General features: G+C 54.1%; 2 pseudogenes; both read left to right on the top strand.

Moving 5' to 3' along the window:
• The first annotated feature begins 428 nt into the window (after window positions 1–428).
• LOC142092119 (feather keratin Cos1-1/Cos1-3/Cos2-1-like) lies at window positions 429–1,286 on the top strand (annotated as a pseudogene).
• Window positions 1,287–13,312: 12,026 nt separating this feature from the next.
• Window positions 13,313–14,198, top strand: LOC142092106 (feather keratin Cos1-1/Cos1-3/Cos2-1-like; annotated as a pseudogene).
• Window positions 14,199–19,762: the final 5,564 nt, after the last annotated feature.

The following is a 19,762-nucleotide window of genomic DNA, read 5'->3' as shown; positions in this document are numbered from 1 at the left end:
CTCATGGTGTTGCCTGAGGAGCCACAGAGGCTGCACAGAGAGGGATGAGGCAAATGGGCCCAGCAAAATTGTCCTGAAACTACTAGTGTTAGTGTTGCAGCAGTGTCAAACCATCCCAGCAGAAGCCCACCTGCGTGAGTGACCTTCACAGAGAGATGGGGGGAGCAAGAGAAGAGGATATGGCATCTCCTCTCACATGGCAGTCCGTGGGCATCTGGACGAGCAATATGAGAGCGGTGCCCATTTCTTGACAACTTGGTCACAAACAAGCCCACAGGAATGACCCAGGTGCACATCACCTGCCTGCATGGGATGTCATCAGGACTTGAGCTGAGTCTTCTGCCTGCGCTGACGTGTTTCTGCCCCGGAAATCCTCGGGCCTCTCATCCCGACACTTACGGAAGCCTTCATATGGGAAAGCATGTGGCATGAGCTGGTCAGAAAATTATTACTTCCACAAAGGGTGCCTCTGGGCCTGAGGCAGTGCAGGACTACTATAAAAGGCAGCCCTGCTCTCTGCTCTCTCATCCACTTCTCTCGCCTCCTTCTCCTTGGGAATCAGGTGAGTGTGAAGCCTCTTCTCCTCCTCCTTCAAGACCAGGTCTTTCCTCCCTGTGTGTCTCAGCTGACAGGGGCTGTCCTAGCCCAGGGCTGGGAGCTGCTTCTCATGGGAGAGGGAAGGGGAGAGCAGGTCTTCCGCAGAGAGAGGCTGGGACTTAGTGAGGAGTCTCCGGGGCTTTGAGCTGGGCAGCGTATGCTGGGCCAGGAGGTATCTTGACTCCGCTGTGGTTGGATGCAGTGCTGCTCCCCATGTGTCCTCATTTTCTGCTTCTCCCTGCCCTCTCTCCCAGGTGCTCCTCTGACCCAGAGACATGTCCTGCTACGAGAAGTGCCAGCCCTGCGACCCCTGCAAGTCCTGCCAACCCTGCGAGCCCTGCAAGTCCTGCCAACCCTGCCAGCCCTGCGAGCCCTGCCAGCCCTGCCAACCCTGCCAACCTTGCCAGCCCTGCCAGCCCTGTGGCCCGACCCCGCTGGCCAACAGCTGCAATGAGCCCTGTGTCAGGCAGTGCCAGAACTCCAACGTCGTCATCCAGCCCCCTCTCGTGGTGGTGACCCTGCCCGGCCCCATCCTCAGCTCCTACCCACAGAACACTGTTGTGGGATCCTCCACCTCTGCTGCTGTTGGCAGCATCCTCAGCTGTGATGGAGTGCCCATCAACACTCCGTGCTGTGACCTCTCCTGCATTTACAGCCGCTACTGCGGCAACAGATGTCGGCCCTGCTAGAGCTGCTGGCAACATCCTTGGGCAAGAACCTCCAAGACCTCAGAACATGGTGCTGGACAGGAGATAGAGTTTCAGGGCATTGTATTTAGAGCTTTGGGACTTTGTTTCCTTCTTCTACTCTCTTCTCTCTCTTCCTTACCTTTCCTGTTGCCACCTCCCAACGCTAGCCTTGTGGGGACCTGTTGGTCTCCCTCCCTCTGCAGGGCAGGACACCCTGCAGGAGTTCCACCGCATCTTAGTGGCTGCCCCTCGTGCTCCCTGTGAGCCACCTCCTTTTCTTCTTTAGACTCATTAAAGTTGTGCTGCATTCAAGCCTGGGCCTCCGAGTCCTCCTTCCTTCTGTGGCAACTCTTCCAGTCTGCTGAGGGAAAAAGGGGGAGGAAGGGGAGGGTGGGACTCCCTGCAGTGGATTTTGGTTTGTGCCCTTGCCCTTGGAGCTGAGGAAGACACCCCTGGCTGCTCCACATCTAACGGCCATCAGTGAGAGGCTGGCTCCAAAGGATGGCAGGAGTGGGGATGGGGACACAATAATGCCTGGGGACAGTCCACAGCCTCATCTCTGCTCCCCTCCGTTACCCGATCTAGTGTCCCTGGCCAGCACAGATGGGCACAGGCAGATGAGATAGGTACCTCATACAGTCCTTCAGTACCTGGCAGGGCCCAGGAGCTCTCCAGATATGCAGGGCTGAGGTAATTCACAAGTTAGGACTGCTATCAGCCACACTCAGGCTACACAATGGAGTCCCCACTCCCTGTCAACCCAACACCCCCATGGGCCACTGCAGCTCCAGGATAGCACCCAGTGACCAAAGACCCACTTTCTGGCCACCACCCCATTTACAGTCGGATGGTGACTGGGCAGATGGCAACAGTGCACAGAGCATCCCCACAGCGACTTGGGCTCTATGCGGTCCAATGACCCCTGCCTTCTCATGGCTTGTTTCAGGTGTCCATTTTCCTTATCCAAATGACTTGTGGCTTCACTATTAATGTCAACATTTAGGTATGCTTTTCATAAGCATACTTGAAAATTTCTTTTTAGACCTTGGCCTTCAGCCCTGGGCAATGCTCTAAATCCTGGCCTCCCTTGGGTATCGGTGGTCTTCTGGGTGCAGAAAAGGAACTTCTGAAGGCACTGCTGGGCTCAGTATAAAGGCTCAGGCACACAGCACCCTGTGAACCACGTGAGGTTCCCTTCATGCTCTTCCTGCCCATTGTTTGGGGCAAAGACACCATCGTTCTCCATCTCACTGGGTGCTGGGTTCCTTCGGTGGTACAGAACAGGCACCAACCCAAGGATAGCACAAATTCTGAGGATGACCCTGCCCGTAGTCATCTTCCCTGGCTCCCCAAGTGCTCTGAGGCAGGGCCAACCTGAGCTCTGCTCACACCACCACTGCTCCTCACTTGCAGGCCAGGTTCTTCCTAGCACTGCAGTCCCTGGCCGTTGGAGATCTGTCCTCCAACAGACCCTGCACATCACTGGGAACCACACGGGCACACCGAAGGGCAGGGCTGTGCCCTCACAGTAGGACACCTCTTCCCATGCTGCGCTCTGCAGGGAACAGGACCAGTCTGGGCAGTTACGCTGGGGGAAGGAGTACTGCTTCTAAGCCCAGGAAGGCACAGCCCCAGCATGGGTCCAAGGCCACGCTCTGCCCTGGGCCCAGGCAATGGACCCCAGGATGGAGCCCTTCAACACACAACAGAGCTATCACCTAGAACACCCAGATGATCAATGCACTCCTCTGGGTACCTGTATCTGCCACCTTAGAGAGAAGTCTAATATGGACCTGCTGACTCACCCTTTGGGGGTTCTCATTTCTCTTGGTTGTAACAAAAGCCTTCTAGAGAAGAAGTTCACATGTTCATGTCCCGCTTTGCTCTTCCCTGCCTGCAGTCTAGGTCTCTTTAGGTGAACAAGTGTAAGAAATGAAGAGGATATTAGCCATGCAGCATGTCATTGTCTCGGCAAATAATGCTAGTCTCAATTGCAATCAACTCTTTTGGAATGCAGATTTTCATTCACATGACAGTGGTGCAGTGGAGCAGTTTGCATACGGTGACACCACGATTGCAGGACATCACTGAGAGGATCATAGAACCATAGAATAGTCCAGGTTGGAAGGGAACTTGAAAGACCATCTGGTCCAACCTTTCATGGGAAAGGGAGCCTAGGTGACATTATCCACCACCTTGTCCAATCGCACCTTGAAAACCTCCAGCAATGGGGACTCTACCACGTCCCTGGGGAAGTTGTTCCAGTGAATTATTGTTCTTCCTGTAAAAAATGTATTTCTTCTGTTGAGATGAAACCTCTCCCAGTGCAACTTGTACTCATAGCCCTTCTCTTCTCCATGTGGCTCCTTGGGATGAGAGAGCCTCCATCCTCTTTGTAGACACCCTTTAAGTACTGGAATACTGTGATGAGGTCCCCCTCAAGCCTTGTGTTCTCCAGGGAGAAAACATCTAACTCCTTCAGTCTTTCTTCATAGGACAGGTTCTCCAGCCCTTTGGTCATCTTTGACACGTACAAGGTGTACATGGCAAGAGGTGCTGGGTGAGGGTCAGCAGAGGCTGAGTCGGGGGACGTGGATCCTAGCGGTGGCTTTCTTGATGGAGAACGGCCAGTCAGCAATAGAGCCACCTGGGTGAAGGTGACCACAAACCCAATGCCCACGCTACCAGCGCTTGCAGGAAGCAAATTTTCTTTTTCGTCAGAGTGGTGTAATGGAGCAGTTTGCATATGGTGACGTCACGATTAAAGGACATCACTGAGAGGATCATGACCTCGGTGATAGCCAGGAAGAAGGGCAAAACTGACTGTGCCAGCCAGCAGGCAACACAAATGGTTTTCCTGATGACAAGGAAAGTCATCATCATTTTTGACACAATGGTGGTGGTGTACCAGATCTCCCCAAAGGAAACCTGATGAGGAAGAAGAAATGCAGCAAGGTCTGCAGGTGCCGATTGCTCCACGCAGTGACAATGAGGAGCCATTCCCCACCAGGGTAAGAGGATACATGGAGAACATAATGGCACATGGGACCATGTGCCCACCTGGTGAGGTCTGGGAAGCCCAGGGGAATGAGATCAGTTACAGGTGTCTTGTTCTCCTTTGCCGTGGCCCAGTACATGACCAAAAGGAATCAGCTGCCCAGACAAGAGTGAAGGAAGAAAGCTGTGGTGAGTTGAATCTCCTATTTCTCCTGCTGTCAGAGGGACAAACCAGCCCCTGTTGCCGACTGACAGAACCCATTTACCCCAGAAGAAGGTCTGACCATGCCTGGTAGTAGACAAGAGCACAGAGGACCTGGCAGATTTCTGACCGACATTTCTGGTTTGCTGGAACAGACCATTGCCATGAAATGCTACCACAGTAGCAGCTGGTGATACAGGAGAGGTCACAGCACCCAGAGGTGATGGGCACTCCATCACAGCTGAGGATGCTGCCAACAGCAGCAGAGGTGGAGGATCCCACAACAGTGTTCTGCGGGTAGGAGCTGAGGATGGGGCCGGGCAGGGTCACCACCACGGGGGAGGGCTGGATGACAACGGTGGAGTCCTGGCACTGCCTGACACAGGGCTCATTGCAGCTGTTGGCCAGCGGGGTTGGGCAGCAGGGCTGGCAGGGCTCGCAGGGCTGGCAGGGCTGGCACTTGTTGGAGCAGGACATGTCTCGGGGCTGGTGCTGCACCTGGGAGAGAGGGCAGGGAGGAAGCAGAGCACAGGGACACCTGAGGAACAGCCTGCAACCCCACCAAAAGCAAGCCAGACACCTGCTGGGTGGGGAAGTGGTGGCTGTGAAGGCGGGAACAAGGGCTTCTTTGCCCAAGCCCAGAAGGATCATTCAGATAACAGCCAGGCCAAGGATGCTCCTGCCTAGCCTGTAGTCAAAAAGCTACCTCAGCCCAGCCTCAGCCTCTTTCCATGACAGACCATCTCTCCTCTGTTCTCTCCCATGACCATGATCTCAGAACGTGTCCTGGTTTCGGCTGGGATAGGGTTAAATTTCTTCCTAGTGCTGTGTTTTGGATTTAGTATGAGGAGAATATTGATAACACACTGATGTTTTCAGTTGTTGCTAAGTGCCTTCCTAGTCTAAGGACGGCTCCCACGCCTACTGACTGAGCTAGGTACACAAGATGGGAGGGAACATAATCAGGACAGCCAGCCCAGATGGCTAATGGGGTATTCCATACCATGTGACGTCATGCTCAGTATATGAATGGTAGGCGTGATCCAGGAAGTACCGATCGCTACTTCGTTATCGGTCAGTGCGGGTGGCGAGCAATTGCATTGTGCATCACTCATTTTGTATATTTTATCATTATTATTTTCCCTTTTTCTGTTCTATTAAACTGTCTTTATCTCAACCCACGAGTTTTTCTCACTCTTACCCTTCCGATTCTCTCCCCATCCCCCCGGCGGTGTGGGGGGAGTGAGTGAGTGGCTGCGTGGTATTTGGCTGCCTGCCAGGTTAAACCATGACAGAACGTTAACATAAGACCAAGGAGCATGTATCAACTGAAGTTTCCTTGAAAGCAAGGCCCTGTCCTGGAGGAGGAACTAGATGAGAAAAGGGGTTCCAACTCACCTGGTTCCCAAGGAGAAGGAGGTGACAGGAGGGGTTGAGAGAGTGACCAGTTGAACTGGCTTTTATACTGGCCTCAGGGCCCAAAGGCAGCTTCTGCACAAGCCACAATTTTCCTGCATGCTCCTAATGAATGGAAACATCTCAGGGATGTGTTGCTCTTTCCCTCTATGCTGCCTTTGCATTTCCTCCTTTATGTCATGCCCATTCCATCAGGACGCTTCCTTTGAATGCTGGGATGAGAGGCCCCATGATTTCGGGGACAAGGATGCGTCAGTGCAGGCAGAAGACCCGGACTAATTGCCAGAGGGGTCCAGTGGAGGCAGGTGATCTCCGCGTGGGGCACTCTGGTGGGTGTTTTTTCTGATCCTGCTGACAGGAAGGGCCCCAGCTGCTCCCAGTCCTGCAATCCTTGGTTCATGACCCAAGGGCTCCTGTGAGTGTGTGCCCTGTCCTCCTCTTTCCTTCCCTCCCGGCTCACTCCAACAGTCAGTGGCTGTTGTCTTCCCAGGCAGGCGTGCTGCACTTCAGCTTTTCAACTCTCTTTTTCACCTTAAGCTGCCCTCAGGAGGAAGTTGCCAACCTCTTTGGTCTCCTCCTTTCTCTGGGCAGTCCCTGAGACTCCTCTAACAATGCTGCCCGTGCATCTGTCCTGCTTAGAGTCCCCCCGTTCCTGCTCTAGCAGGGAGGTCCCCAGCAGCCCCTCGTTCACACCCCTTCCTATCGCCTCTGCTCCCACGTGCTTATCTGCAATAATGTGCGTGGGAGCGTGATTGTGTACCAGCCTGGGTGATTATGTGCATGCGCATCTATGTGCTTGTATGCTTGTATGTACGCACACCTGTGTGCCTCTGGTGAGACCACGTTTCCGTGTACACGTGTATTTTTTTGCACAGGTATGGGTACTTGTATGCAACCACACATATCTGTTGTCTGAGGGGACACGGACAGGGCCACAGCACTCAGGTCTCACTGAGGACAACCTTGAACACAGGCCAACTCCTTTCATGCTGCCTCCAGGCAGCCTCGAGGGGCTGAGCTGTTTCCCAGGGTTCTCACTCCTGCCTCATGTAAAAGCTTTGAGGCTACAGGGTTCTGCTGGCTCTGGGGGGATGGGAGAGCCCTCTCCCCCGACTGACCCTTGGCCAGAGCCAGGAGCTAAGGGAAAAAGAATGAGAGCCTGGGGAAACTGAGAGGAGGAAGGTGGTGAACATCAGGGCTGGAGCCAATGACACCCAAAAACAGCACCTACACGGCATGAGGTGTTGCCAGCATCACCTGGCATCTCCAAACAGGGGAAGTCACCCACTGGCTCTGCTCTGAAAAGCTTTTCCTTAAAAGCAAGCACCCTGGCAAAATAGTTTGGCATTTGCCCAATGAAGCCTTTCATCTGGAGAAGCTGCAGCCGCATGCTCTGACTCCTCCAGTGTGATTCCTGCCACGCCCAGTTGGCTGTGTTTCCAGTCAGTGTTTCCAGGCTGCCCCAGCTTCCCTTTCCCAGGAGGCTTACTTTCCTGGAGACACCACTGCCTACATTTGTTGCATCCTGTCCCTAGCTCTTCACCACCTCAACAGCTTCCTCCTGCAGGGAGAGAGCAAGAGAAGCTGCACCCCGTCTGGGTCCTGGCAGACACCTACCCTGGCAAGGGCAGGTGAGACACCGTGGTGCCTTGGCTGCTCCCCTCAGCTAGACGGAGGAGCAGAAACCCCTCAGGTTCCTGAGAGGCGTAGGGAAGCAGCCGTGTGGCATCAGCCTGGGGCCATGTGCATAGGGGATTCTCTTCCTCTGCCAGTCAGATTCCTCCATGATGCCTTCAGTCTGCCATCCCAAGCTCTCTGACATTCCTGTTGATGTTTCCCCTCCTAACCGGGCAGCAGGGGGACCAGGAAGTGGAGACCTTCTGGCTTGTCTGGCCACGGGTCAGCAGGGGACTGCGGTGGACACAAGGCTGCCATGCCTGCCCCAGTCCCCAGGTTGCCTGTGCAACAGAGAGGCACATAGAAAGAAGGCTCAAGGGGGAGCTCACCAACGTGCGTAAATACTGGATGGCTGGGAATGAAGAAGAGGGAGCCAGACTCTTCTCAGTAGTGCCCACTGGGAGGATGAGAGGCAATGGGCAAAAATTAAACCACATAACATTCCATCTGAACACAAAGAAAAACCTTTTCACTTTAAGGGTGGTCAAATACTGGAACAGGTTGTTCAGAGAGGTCATGGAGTCTTCATCTGTAGAGACAGTCAAAACCTCTCTGGACATAGCTCTAGACAACATGCTCTAGCTGACCCTGCTTGAGCAGGGGCATTGGACTAGGTGATCTCCAGAGGTGCCTTCCAGCCTCAGCAGGTCTGTGATTCTGTGAAATGCTTACCTCAGGGCACAGCAGCAACACGAGCCCCTGGCCACCAGGAAATTCAGGTTTCCTTCAGGGCCAGCACACAGCAACCCTGAACTCAATTTCCCCCCATCACCCCAATGGCCTTCTGCCCATACCCTCCCCAGGGCTGTGCTGCAGTCCAGTGCAACCCCTGTGTCCGCCCCTTCAGGAGGCACTGCTCCAGCACTGCCCAACATGTCTTTCCAGAGCAGCTCTCACTTCTTAGCCAAGCACCCTTGACAGGGCACTCCGGGCACTGTGACTTCTCTCCCCTCCTTTCTCCCAAAGATGTTTGGGAAATACCTCTCCCCCTCAGAGAGGACAGACACCATCTTCATGGCCATCCAGGGCTCCGCACCGTTGGCAGCATCCTCAGCTGTGATGGAGTGCCCATCAACTGCTGGGTGCTGTGACCTCTCCTGCATTTACAGCCACTACTGTGGCAGCAGAAGGTGCCCCTCCTGCTAAAGCCCAGGCAAGGGGGCTTGTGACAGCCCAGACAAGGACCCCCGGGAACCCAGAAGATGAAGCCAGACTGAACGACAGAGATTGTGGTCATTGCTTTGAGAGAGGCTGGGTATGCCCTGCTCCTCCTGCTAAGGGTGTCAGCCCTTTGGAAGGAGCCAGCTGGGCTCTCTGAAAACATGGTCAATGCCTCTCACTCCCTTCCTCCATTCTCTCCTTCCCCTCCTTTTCCTCAGTTGTCTTCTGCTCCCCTGGGCCATGAGGCCCACCAAAGCCAGCTTAGGGTGGACCTGACTGCCCCTCTCCCTCTGTGGGGCTCTTGGCTGCCCATGGAGATCCTTTCACTGTGGCCTCCTCTCGGAGACATCTTGTTTCCCTCTTTAGATTCATTAAACTCTGCTGCATGCCAGCCTCTGGCTCTGTGTGGTCCTTTCCTCTCTGGGTGCTCTCTAAAGCTGTACAGGGAGAAAAAAGATACGGTGGGGAGGAGCAAATGGGTGAGCAAGTGGACCCTTTCTGATTCCTAGAGGAATGGGAGGGCAGGACACGCTGCCTGTGGGCCTCCTTCAATCACGGTCCCTTGGAGCTGGGAATGACATCTCTGGCTCCTGCACAGCCAGTGACCATCAGCCCTTCCCTTGCTGCATCTCTGCCCAGAAATATTCACCTTGGCCTCACAGATGGTGATCCCAACTTGTGCTGTCTTCATGGGAGGACCCCAGTGCTGCAGGAGGTCCTGGGAGGTCAGCAGCCCCACAAACACTCAAGGCAGTTCCTCTTGCTCTGGAAGGAGCTGTGCTGAGGGAGACGGCTCAGACCCAAGATGGCCGTGAGGAAGGAAGGAGGGCATGGTAGGAGAAATCGCTTTGGTCAGAGCCCAGAGCCTCCTCCTCCTCACCTTCCCACCCATCTCCAGAAGGAGGGGGCATGGCATGCACCCAAGGGCAAGGATAGCTAGGGCAAGCCTCCTATTCTTCCGTCACACCCATACGGTGCTCCGTGCAGCCCAGCGGTTGGTTACACAGGTTTGCAGGACTGAGGTGTCTTGCAGACTGCTCCCATCCCCAACTCCCATCAGACAGAGCAGCTCCAGGACAGACAGGTTATTTGCATGGGCCTGCAAGATGACACAGATGAGCGTCTGACAGTTCCTCCCATGGTACTGTAGAGAGAGCACCGATCAGAACAGCCCATGCTCGCTCTCTGCAGTTCATGGCAAGTGCAATCCCATCCGGGGGTGAAGGGGAAGAACAGTTCCATGGCAGAAGCTCTCTCACCACCTTCCCCTTTTCCCTCAGGCCACTACCCCCAACCCCTCACAGAAAGAGCCTCTGTGGATCTGCAGTGGAAATAGGGGTGCCAGGGGAGAACGGAGGGCCCTTTCCCCAGAGCTCAGCCTTGCCCAGAAGGGCCTCCTGCCAGCATGCCAAGAGAGGAGAACTCTACTGGGTTTCTCCTCCTAGCTCCCTCCTCTCCCAAAGCCTAGAGCTCATGGGGAACAGCCTTTGGCTTCCAGACAGCCACCAGGCTGCTTGCTCTCTCTCTCTCTCCCGCTCCTCAACAGGACAGGACGAGAAAGTAAGGGGAAAAAGGTTGTTGCTCGAGGTAAAGACGAGGGATTACTTACCAATTACCGTCACAGGCAAACCAGACTTGACGACGGGAAGATTCATTTAACATATTGCCAATTAAAAGTAGAGGAGGATGGTGAGAAACAGCCAAAAAACCCCTAAAATACCTTCACTCCCTCTCCACCTCTTTTTTCACCTTCCCTCCTTCATTCACAGCTCTTCTACTTCCTCCTTGGTAGATCCTTTAGGAAGTGGACCAGATGGAGCTTGTTATGGTGATTTCCTTAACGTTATTACCATCAGATCTTAACTGCTGTATTTCACATTCCCCCTGGGCTTCTTTGACCCCCCAGGGCACTTTCCCAAAGGATTCTGCCTGGCAGGACCCTGAGGGGACAAAAATCTGCTCTTATGGAGGGCAGGGTTGCAATCTTGCCTTCTGTTTTGCAGAGCCACTGCACGCTCCAGACATGAGAGCTATCTGTCCTGGTTTTGACTGGGATAGGGTTAAATTTCTTCCTAGTGCTGTGTTTTGGATTTAGTATGAGGAGAATGTTGATAACACACTGATGTTTTCAGTTGTTGCTAAGTACCCTCCTAGTCCAAGAACATCTCCCGTGCCTACTGACTGAGCTAGGTACACAAGATGGGAGGGAACATAATCAGGACAGCCAGCCCAGATGGCTAATGGGGTATTCCATACCATGTGATGTCATGCTCAGTATATGAAGGGTAGGCGTGATCCAGGAAGTACCGATCGCTACTTGGTTATCGGTCAGCGCAGGTGGTGAGCAATTGCATTGTGCATCACTCATTTTGTATATTTTATCATTATCATTATTGTTTTCCCTTTTTTTTCCCCTGTTCTGTTAAACTATCTTTATCTCAACCCACGAGTTTTTCTCACTCTTATTCTTCCGATTCTCTCCCCGTCCCGCTGGGGGTGGGGGGAGTGAGTGAGCGGCTGCGTGGTATTTGGCTGCCTGCCAGGTTAAACCACGACACTATCCCAGCTTTTCTCCAAAACCCCAGTAAGATCATAGGGCTGCAAGTGTGCACAGACTTTTAGGCTGTCCTGCTCGTGTTCTGGCTCAGGCTCTTGTCTTACACATGTCTGGGGTCAAGCTGGAAAGGCAAGTCAGTGAGTGGACTGGTTTTGCCTGGGACAGAGTTAAGTTTCTTCATAGTAGCTTCTATGGGGTTATGTTTTGGATTTGTGCTGAAAATAGTTTTGATAATACAGGGATGGTTTTTTGTTGTTGCTGAGCAGTGCTTGCACAGCATCAAGGCCTTTTCTGTTGCTCAGACTGCCCTGCCCTGCCCTCAGTGGGTAGGCTGGGGGTGCACAAGAAGTTGGGAGGAGACACAGCTGGCACAGCTGACCCCAACTGACCAAAGGGATATTCCATACCGTATAACGTCATGCTCCACAATAAAACTGGAGGGGTGAAGTTGGCAGGGGCTGTCGTTGCTCGGGGACTGGCTGAGCACCTGTCGGTTGGTGGTAAGCAACTGTTTCCTTTTGCATCACTTCTTTGTCTTGGTTTTTGGTGGTGTGGTTTTTTTTCTCTTGCAATTGTTTTTTAATTACTAAACTGTCTTTATCTCAACCCATGATTCTTCTCACTTTTACCCTTCCGATTCTCGCCCCCATCCCACTTAGGGGGAGTGAGTGAGGGGCTGTGTGGTGCTTAGCTGCCAGCCGGAGTTAAACAACAACAACAACAGTGCGTCAGGGAGGCATGGGAAGGGGAGTTGGCTGAAGCCTCCCAGCAGCACCATCTGGCAATGATCCCAGCAAGGCCAACAAAAAGAAGGGGGCAGCCCTCAGCTACGCTACCTCTAGGTTGGGTTGGTCCAACTATCCTACCTCTCACAGCGCAGCAACATCTGGACCCCAGTCCCTTTAGTCCAATACCCATTTGGTGCAAGGTCTTGGCCCCTGCCACACTCAGCACCAGGCTGATGAGCTCTAGAGGTGCATCTGGCATTGTCAGGGACATGAGGAGCCTTAGTCCCATCCCAGTCACCAGCAACACTGCATCATAAGGGAATACATTCAGGGATGATGGCCCGCATAGGTGGGCAGGCTTTCTTGGCCTTTCTCCCTGTACATAAAGCAAGAAAGGGAGGGCACAGGAGGCAGAGACTGCAGTTCAGTTCTCTGGGCACCTCTCTGCCAGGCCAAAGGCTCCACCATTCAGCTGTAGATGGGCTCCTTCTGGCAAGGGCAACGTGCTACTCTGCGGTGCTCATGGACACACCAGGGCAGAGTCCCCCTCCTATGACCTGCACGTGCCCTCATGATGAGGCTCACCCAAGTACAGACTGACACACGTGTGCTCATGCGTGCCTGCGTGGAACCATGCAAAACTCTGTATGTTCACCTAAAGCCAGGAAAAGAGCAGCAACTGTGGACTCTGCTGAGGAGATGCTGGGGACCACAGTGGCAGAACAGGACTCAAGTACCGCAGGGAAGGACTGGGCTCCAGACATGCTCATGGTGTTGCCTGAGGAGCCGCAGAGTCTACACAGAGAGGGATGAGGCAAATGAGCTAAGCAGAATTGTCCTGAGAGCCCCGTTAGTGTTGCAGCGGTGTCAAACCCTCCCAGCAGAAGCCCACCTGCGTGCAACAGTGGGTGACTATCAGAGAGAGATGGGGGAAGCAAGAGAAGAGGGTATGGCATCTCCTTTCACATGGCAGTCTGTGGACATCTGGATGAGAAGCATGAGAATGGTGCCCATTTCCTTGTTTCCTTGACAACTGGGTCACAAGCAAGCCCACAGGAATGACCCAGGTGCACATCACGTGCCTGCATGGGATGCCACCAGCACTTGAGCTGAGTCTTCTGCATGCGCTGATGTGTTTCTGCCCCGGAAATCCTCAGACCTCTCATCCCGGCACTTACGGAAGCCTTCATATGGGAAAGCACGTGGCCTAAACCAGGAAATGAAAAGGCAGCAGTGTGGGAAACCAGAAAACAGCCCATACCATTAGCTGGGATGTTTTGCATTTGACATGAGCTGGTCAGAAAATTGTTACTTCCACAAAGGGTGCTTCTGGGCCTGAGGAAGTGCAGGACTACTATAAAAAGCAGCCCCACTCTCTGCTCTCTCATCCACTTCTCTCGCCTCCTTCTCCTTGGGAATCAGGTGAGTGTGAAGCCTCTTCTCCTCCTCCTTCAAGACCAGGTCTTTCCTCCCTGTGTGTCTCAGCTGACAGGGGCTGTCCTAGCCCAGGGCTGGGAGCTGCTTCTCATGGGAGAGGGAAGGGGAGAGCAGGTCTTCCGCAGAGAGAGGCTGGGACTTAGTTGAGGTGTCTCCTGGGCTTTGAGCTGGGCAGCGTATGCTGGGCCAGGAGGTACCTTGACTCCACTGTGGTTGGATGCAGTGCTGCTCCCCATGTGTCCTCATTTCCTGCTTCTCCCTGCCCTCTCTCCCAGGTGCTCCTCTGACCCAGAGACATGTCCTGCTACGAGAAGTGCCAGCCCTGCGACCCCTGCAAGTCCTGCCAACCCTGCCAACCCTGTGAACCCTGCCAACCCTGCCAGCCCTGCCAGCCCTGTGAATCCTGCCAGCCCTGCGAACCCTGCCAGCCCTGCCAACCCTGCCAACCTTGCCAGCCCTGCCAGCCCTGTGGCCCGACCCCGCTGGCCAACAGCTGCAATGAGCCCTGTGTCAGGCAGTGCCAGAACTCCAACGTCGTCATCCAGCCCCCTCTCGTGGTGGTGACCCTGCCCGGCCCCATCCTCAGCTCCTACCCACAGAACACTGTTGTGGGATCCTCCACCTCTGCTGCTGTTGGCAGCATCCTCAGCTGTGATGGAGTGCCCATCAACACTCCGTGCTGTGACCTCTCCTGCATTTACAGCCGCTACTGTGGCAACAGATGTCGGCCCTGCTAGACCTGCTGGCAACATCCTTGGGCAAGAACCTCCAAGACCTCAGAACATGGTGCTGGACAGGAGATAGAGTTTCAGGGCATTGTATTTAGAGCTTTGGGACTTTGTTTCCTTCTTCTACTCTCTTCTCTCTCTTCCTTACCTTTCCTGTTGCCACCTCCCAACGCTAGCCTTGTGGGGACCTGTTGGTCTCCCTCCCTCTGCAGGGCAGGACACCCTGCAGGAGTTCCACCGCATCTTAGTGGCTGCCCCTCATGCTCCCTGTGAGCCACCTCCTTTTCTTCTTTACACTCATTAAAGTTGTGCTGCATTCAAGCCTGGGCCTCCGAGTCCTCCTTCCTTCTGTGGCAACTCTTCCAGTCTGCTGAGGGAAAAAGGGGGAGGAAGGGGAGGATGGGACTCCCTGCAGTGGTTTTTGGTTTGTGCCCTTGCCCTTGGAGCTGAGGAAGACACCCCTGGCTGCTCCACAGCTAACAGCCAGCTCTCACCAAGCGTTCTCCCCTCTTCCCAATCACACTTGATGAAATCTCCGCTCACAGTCTATATTATAGGTGCAACGGGAGTCAGCCATTTCATGGCAATGGTCTGTTCCAGCAAACCAGAAATGTCGGTCAGAAATCTGCCAGGTCCTCTGTGCTCTGGTCTACTACCAGCCATGGTCAGACCTTCTTCTGGGGTAAATGGGTTCTGTCAGTCGGCAACAGGGGCTGGTTTGTCCCTCTGACAGCAAGAGAAATAGGAGATTCAACTCACCACAGCTTTCTTCCTTCACTCTTGTCTGGGCAGCTGATTCCTTTTGGTCATGTACTGGGCCACAGCAAAGGAGAACAAGACACCTGTAACTGATCTCATTCCCCTGGGCTTCCCAGACCTCACCAGGTGGGCACATGGTCCCATGTGCCATTATGTTCTCCATGTATCCTCTTACCCTGGTGGGGAATGGCTCCTCATTGTCACTGCGTGGAGCAATCGGCACCTGCAGACCTTGCTGCATTTCTTCTTCCTCATCAGGTTTCCTTTGGGGAGATCTGGTACACCACCACCATTGTGTCAAAAATGATGATGACTTTCCTTGTCATCAGGAAAACCATTTGTGTTGCCTGCTGGCTGGCACAGTCAGTTTTGCCCTTCTTCCTGGCTATCACCGAGGTCATGATCCTCTCAGTGATGTCCTTTAATCGTGACGTCACCATATGCCAACTGCTCCATTACACCACTCTGACGAAAAAGAAAATTTGCTTCCTGCAAGCTCTGGTAGCGTGGGCATTGGGTTTGTGGTCACCTTCACCCAGGTGGCTCTATTGCTGACTGGCCGTTCTCCATCAAGAAAGCCACCGCTAGGATCCACGTCCCCTGACTCGGCCTCTGCTGACCCTCACCCAGCACCTCTTGCCATGTACACCTTGTACGTTTCAAAGATGACCAAAGGGCTGGAGAACCTGTCCTATGAAGAAAGACTGAAGGAGTTAGATGTTTTCTCCCTGGAGAACACAAGGCTTGAGGGGGACCTCATCACAGTATTCCAGTACTTAAAGGGTGTCTACAAAGAGGATGGAGGCTCTCTCATCCCAAGGAGCCACATGGAGAAGAGAAGGGCAATGAGAACAAGTTGCACCGGGAGAGGTTTAATCTCAACAGAAGAAATACATTTTTTACAGGAAGAACAATCATTCACTGGAACAACTTCCCCAGGGACGTGGTAGAGTCCCCATTGCTGGAGGTTTTCAAGGTGCGATTGGACAAGGTGGTGGATAATGTCACCTAGGCTCCCTTTCCCATGAAAGGTTGGACCAGATGGTCTTTCAAGTTCCCTTCCAACCTGGACTATTCTATGGTTCTATGATCCTCTCAGTGATGTCCTGCAATCGTGGTGTCACCGTATGCAAACTGCTCCACTGCACCACTGTCATGTGAATGAAAATCTGCATTCCAAAAGAGTTGATTGCAATTGAGACTAGCATTATTTGCCGAGACAATGACATGCTGCATGGCTAATATCCTCTTCATTTCTTACACTTGTTCACCTAAAGAGACCTAGACTGCAGGCAGGGAAGAGCAAAGCGGGACATGAACATGTGAACTTCTTCTCTAGAAGGCTTTTGTTACAACCAAGAGAAATGAGAACCCCCAAAGGGTGAGTCAGCAGGTCCATATTAGACTTCTCTCTAAGGTGGCAGATACAGGTACCCAGAGGAGTGCATTGATCATCTGGGTGTTCTAGGTGATAGCTCTGTTGTGTGTTGAAGGGCTCCATCCTGGGGTCCATTGCCTGGGCCCAGGGCAGAGCGTGGCCTTGGACCCATGCTGGGGCTGTGCCTTCCTGGGCTTAGAAGCAGTACTCCTTCCCCCAGCGTAACTGCCCAGACTGGTCCTGTTCCCTGCAGAGCGCAGCATGGGAAGAGGCGTCCTACTGTGAGGGCACAGCCCTGCCCTTCGGTGTGCCTGTGTGGTTCTCAGTGATGTGCATGGTCTGTTGGAGGACAGATCTCCAACAGCCAGGGACTGCAGTGCTAGGAAGAACCTGGCCTGCAAGTGAGGAGCAGTGGTGGTGTGAGCAGAGCTCAGGTTGGCCCTGCCTCAGAGCACTTGGGGAGCCAGGGAAGATGACTACGGGCAGGGTCATCCTCAGAATTTGTGCTATCCTTGGGTTGGTGCCTGTTCTGTACCACCGAAGGAACCCAGCACCCAGTGAGATGGAGAACGATGGTGTCTTTGCCCCAAACAATGGGCAGGAAGAGCAAGAAGGGAACCTCACGTGGTTCACAGGGTGCTGTGTGCCTGAGCCTTTATACTGAGCCCAGCAGTGCCTTCAGAAGTTCCTTTTCTGCACCCAGAAGACCACCGATACCCAAGGGAGGCCAGGATTTAGAGCATTGCCCAGGGCTGAAGGCCAAGGTCTAAAAAGAAATTTTCAAGTATGCTTATGAAAAGCATACCTAAATGTTGACATTAATAGTGAAGCCACAAGTCATTTGGATAAGGAAAATGGACACCTGAAACAAGCCATGAGAAGGCAGGGGTCATTGGACCGCATAGAGCCCAAGTCGCTGTGGGGATGCTCTGTGCACTGTTGCCATCTGCCCAGTCACCATCCGACTGTAAATGGGGTGGTGGCCAGAAAGTGGGTCTTTGGTCACTGGGTGCTATCCTGGAGCTGCAGTGGTCCATGGGGGTGTTGGGTTGACAGGGAGTGGGGACTCCATTGTGTAGCCTGAGTGTGGCTGATAGCAGTCCTAACTTGTGAATTACCTCAGCCCTGCATATCTGGAGAGCTCCTGGGCCCTGCCAGGTACTGAAGGACTGTATGAGGTACCTATCTCATCTGCCTGTGCCCATCTGTGCTGGCCAGGGACACTAGATCGGGTAACGGAGGGGAGCAGAGATGAGGCTGTGGACTGTCCCCAGGCATTATTGGGTCCCCATCCCCACTCCTGCCATCCTTTGGAGCCAGCCTCTCACTGATGGCCGTTAGATGTGGAGCAGCCAGGGGTGTCTTCCTCAGCTCCAAGGGCAAGGGCACAAACCAAAATCCACTGCAGGGAGTCCCACCCTCCCCTTCCTCCCCCTTTTTCCCTCAGCAGACTGGAAGAGTTGCCACAGAAGGAAGGAGGACTCGGAGGCCCAGGCTTGAATGCAGCACAACTTTAATGAGTGTAAAGAAGAAAAGGAGGTGGCTCACAGGGAGCACGAGGGGCAGCCACTAAGATGCGGTGGAACTCCTGCAGGGTGTCCTGCCCTGCAGAGGGAGGGAGACCAACAGGTCCCCACAAGGCTGGCGTTGGGAGGTGGCAACAGGAAAGGTAAGGAAGAGAGAGAAGAGAGTAGAAGAAGGAAACAAAGTCCCAACGCTCTAAATACAATGCCCTGAAACTCTATCTCCTGTCCAGCACCATGTTCTGAGGTCTTGGAGGTTCTTGCCCAAGGATGTTGCCAGCAGGTCTAGCAGGGCCGACATCTGTTGCCGCAGTAGCGGCTGTAAATGCAGGAGAGGTCACAGCACGGAGTGTTGATGGGCACTCCATCACAGCTGAGGATGCTGCCAACAGCAGCAGAGGTGGAGGATCCCACAACAGTGTTCTGTGGGTAGGAGCTGAGGATGGGGCCGGGCAGGGTCACCACCACGAGAGGGGGCTGGATGACGACGTTGGAGTTCTGGCACTGCCTGACACAGGGCTCATTGCAGCTGTTGGCCAGCGGGGTCGGGCCACAGGGCTGGCAGGGCTGGCAAGGTTGGCAGGGTTGGCAGGGCTGGCAGGGTTGGCAGGGCTGGCAGGGCTGGCAAGGTTGGCAGGGTTGGCAGGGCTGGCAGGGCTCGCAGGGCTGGCAGGGTTGGCAGGACTTGCAGGGCTCGCAGGGTTGGCAGGACTTGCAGGGGTCGCAGGGCTGGCACTTCTCGTAGCAGGACATGTCTCTGGGTCAGAGGAGCACCTGGGAGAGAGGGCAGGGAGAAGCAGAAAATGAGGACACATGGGGAGCAGCACTGCATCCAACCACAGCGGAGTCAAGATACCTCCTAGCCCAGCATACGCTGCCTAGCTCAAAGCCCCGGAGACTCCTCACTAAGTCCCAGCCTCTCTCTGCGGAAGACCTGCTCTCCCCTTCCCTCTCCCATGAGAAGCAGCTCCCAGCCCTGGGCTAGGACAGCCCCTGTCAGCTGAGACACACAGGGAGGAAAGACCTGGTCTTGAAGGAGGAGGAGAAGAGGCTTCACACTCACCTGATTCCCAAGGAGAAGGAGGCGAGAGAAGTGGATGAGAGAGCAGAGAGCAGGGCTGCCTTTTATAGTAGTCCTGCACTGCCTCAGGCCCAGAGGCACCCTTTGTGGAAGTAATAATTTTCTGACCAGCTCATGCCACATGCTTTCCCATATGAAGGCTTCCGTAAGTGTCGGGATGAGAGGCCCGAGGATTTCCGGGGCAGAAACACGTCAGCGCAGGCAGAAGACTCAGCTCAAGTCCTGATGACATCCCATGCAGGCAGGTGATGTGCACCTGGGTCATTCCTGTGGGCTTGTTTGTGACCAAGTTGTCAAGAAATGGGCACCGCTCTCATATTGCTCGTCCAGATGCCCACGGACTGCCATGTGAGAGGAGATGCCATATCCTCTTCTCTTGCTCCCCCCATCTCTCTGTGAAGGTCACTCACGCAGGTGGGCTTCTGCTGGGATGGTTGACACTGCTGCAACACTAACACTAGTAGTTTCAGGACAATTTTGCTGGGCCCATTTGCCTCATCCCTCTCTGTGCAGCCTCTGCGGCTCCTCAGGCAACACCATGAGCATGTCTGGGGCCCGGTCCTTCCCTGCGGTACTTGAGTCCTGTTCTGCCAATGTGGTCCCCAGCATCTCCTCAGCAGTGTCCACAGTTGCTGATATTTTCCTGGCTTTAGGTGAGCATACAGAGTTTTGCATGGTTCCATGCAGGCATACATGAGCACACGTGTGTCAGTCTGTACTTGGGTGAGCCTCATCATGAGGGCATGGGCAGGTCATAGGAGGGGGACTTTGCCCTGGTGTGTCCATGAGCACCGCAGAGTAGCACGTTGCCCTTGCCAGAAGGAGCCCATCT

This window comes from Calonectris borealis, chromosome 22 (genome assembly GCF_964195595.1).
Source record: "Calonectris borealis chromosome 22, bCalBor7.hap1.2, whole genome shotgun sequence".
In the NCBI taxonomy this organism is placed as follows: Eukaryota; Metazoa; Chordata; class Aves; order Procellariiformes; family Procellariidae; genus Calonectris; species Calonectris borealis.
This window is presented reverse-complemented; position numbering and strand designations above follow the sequence as displayed.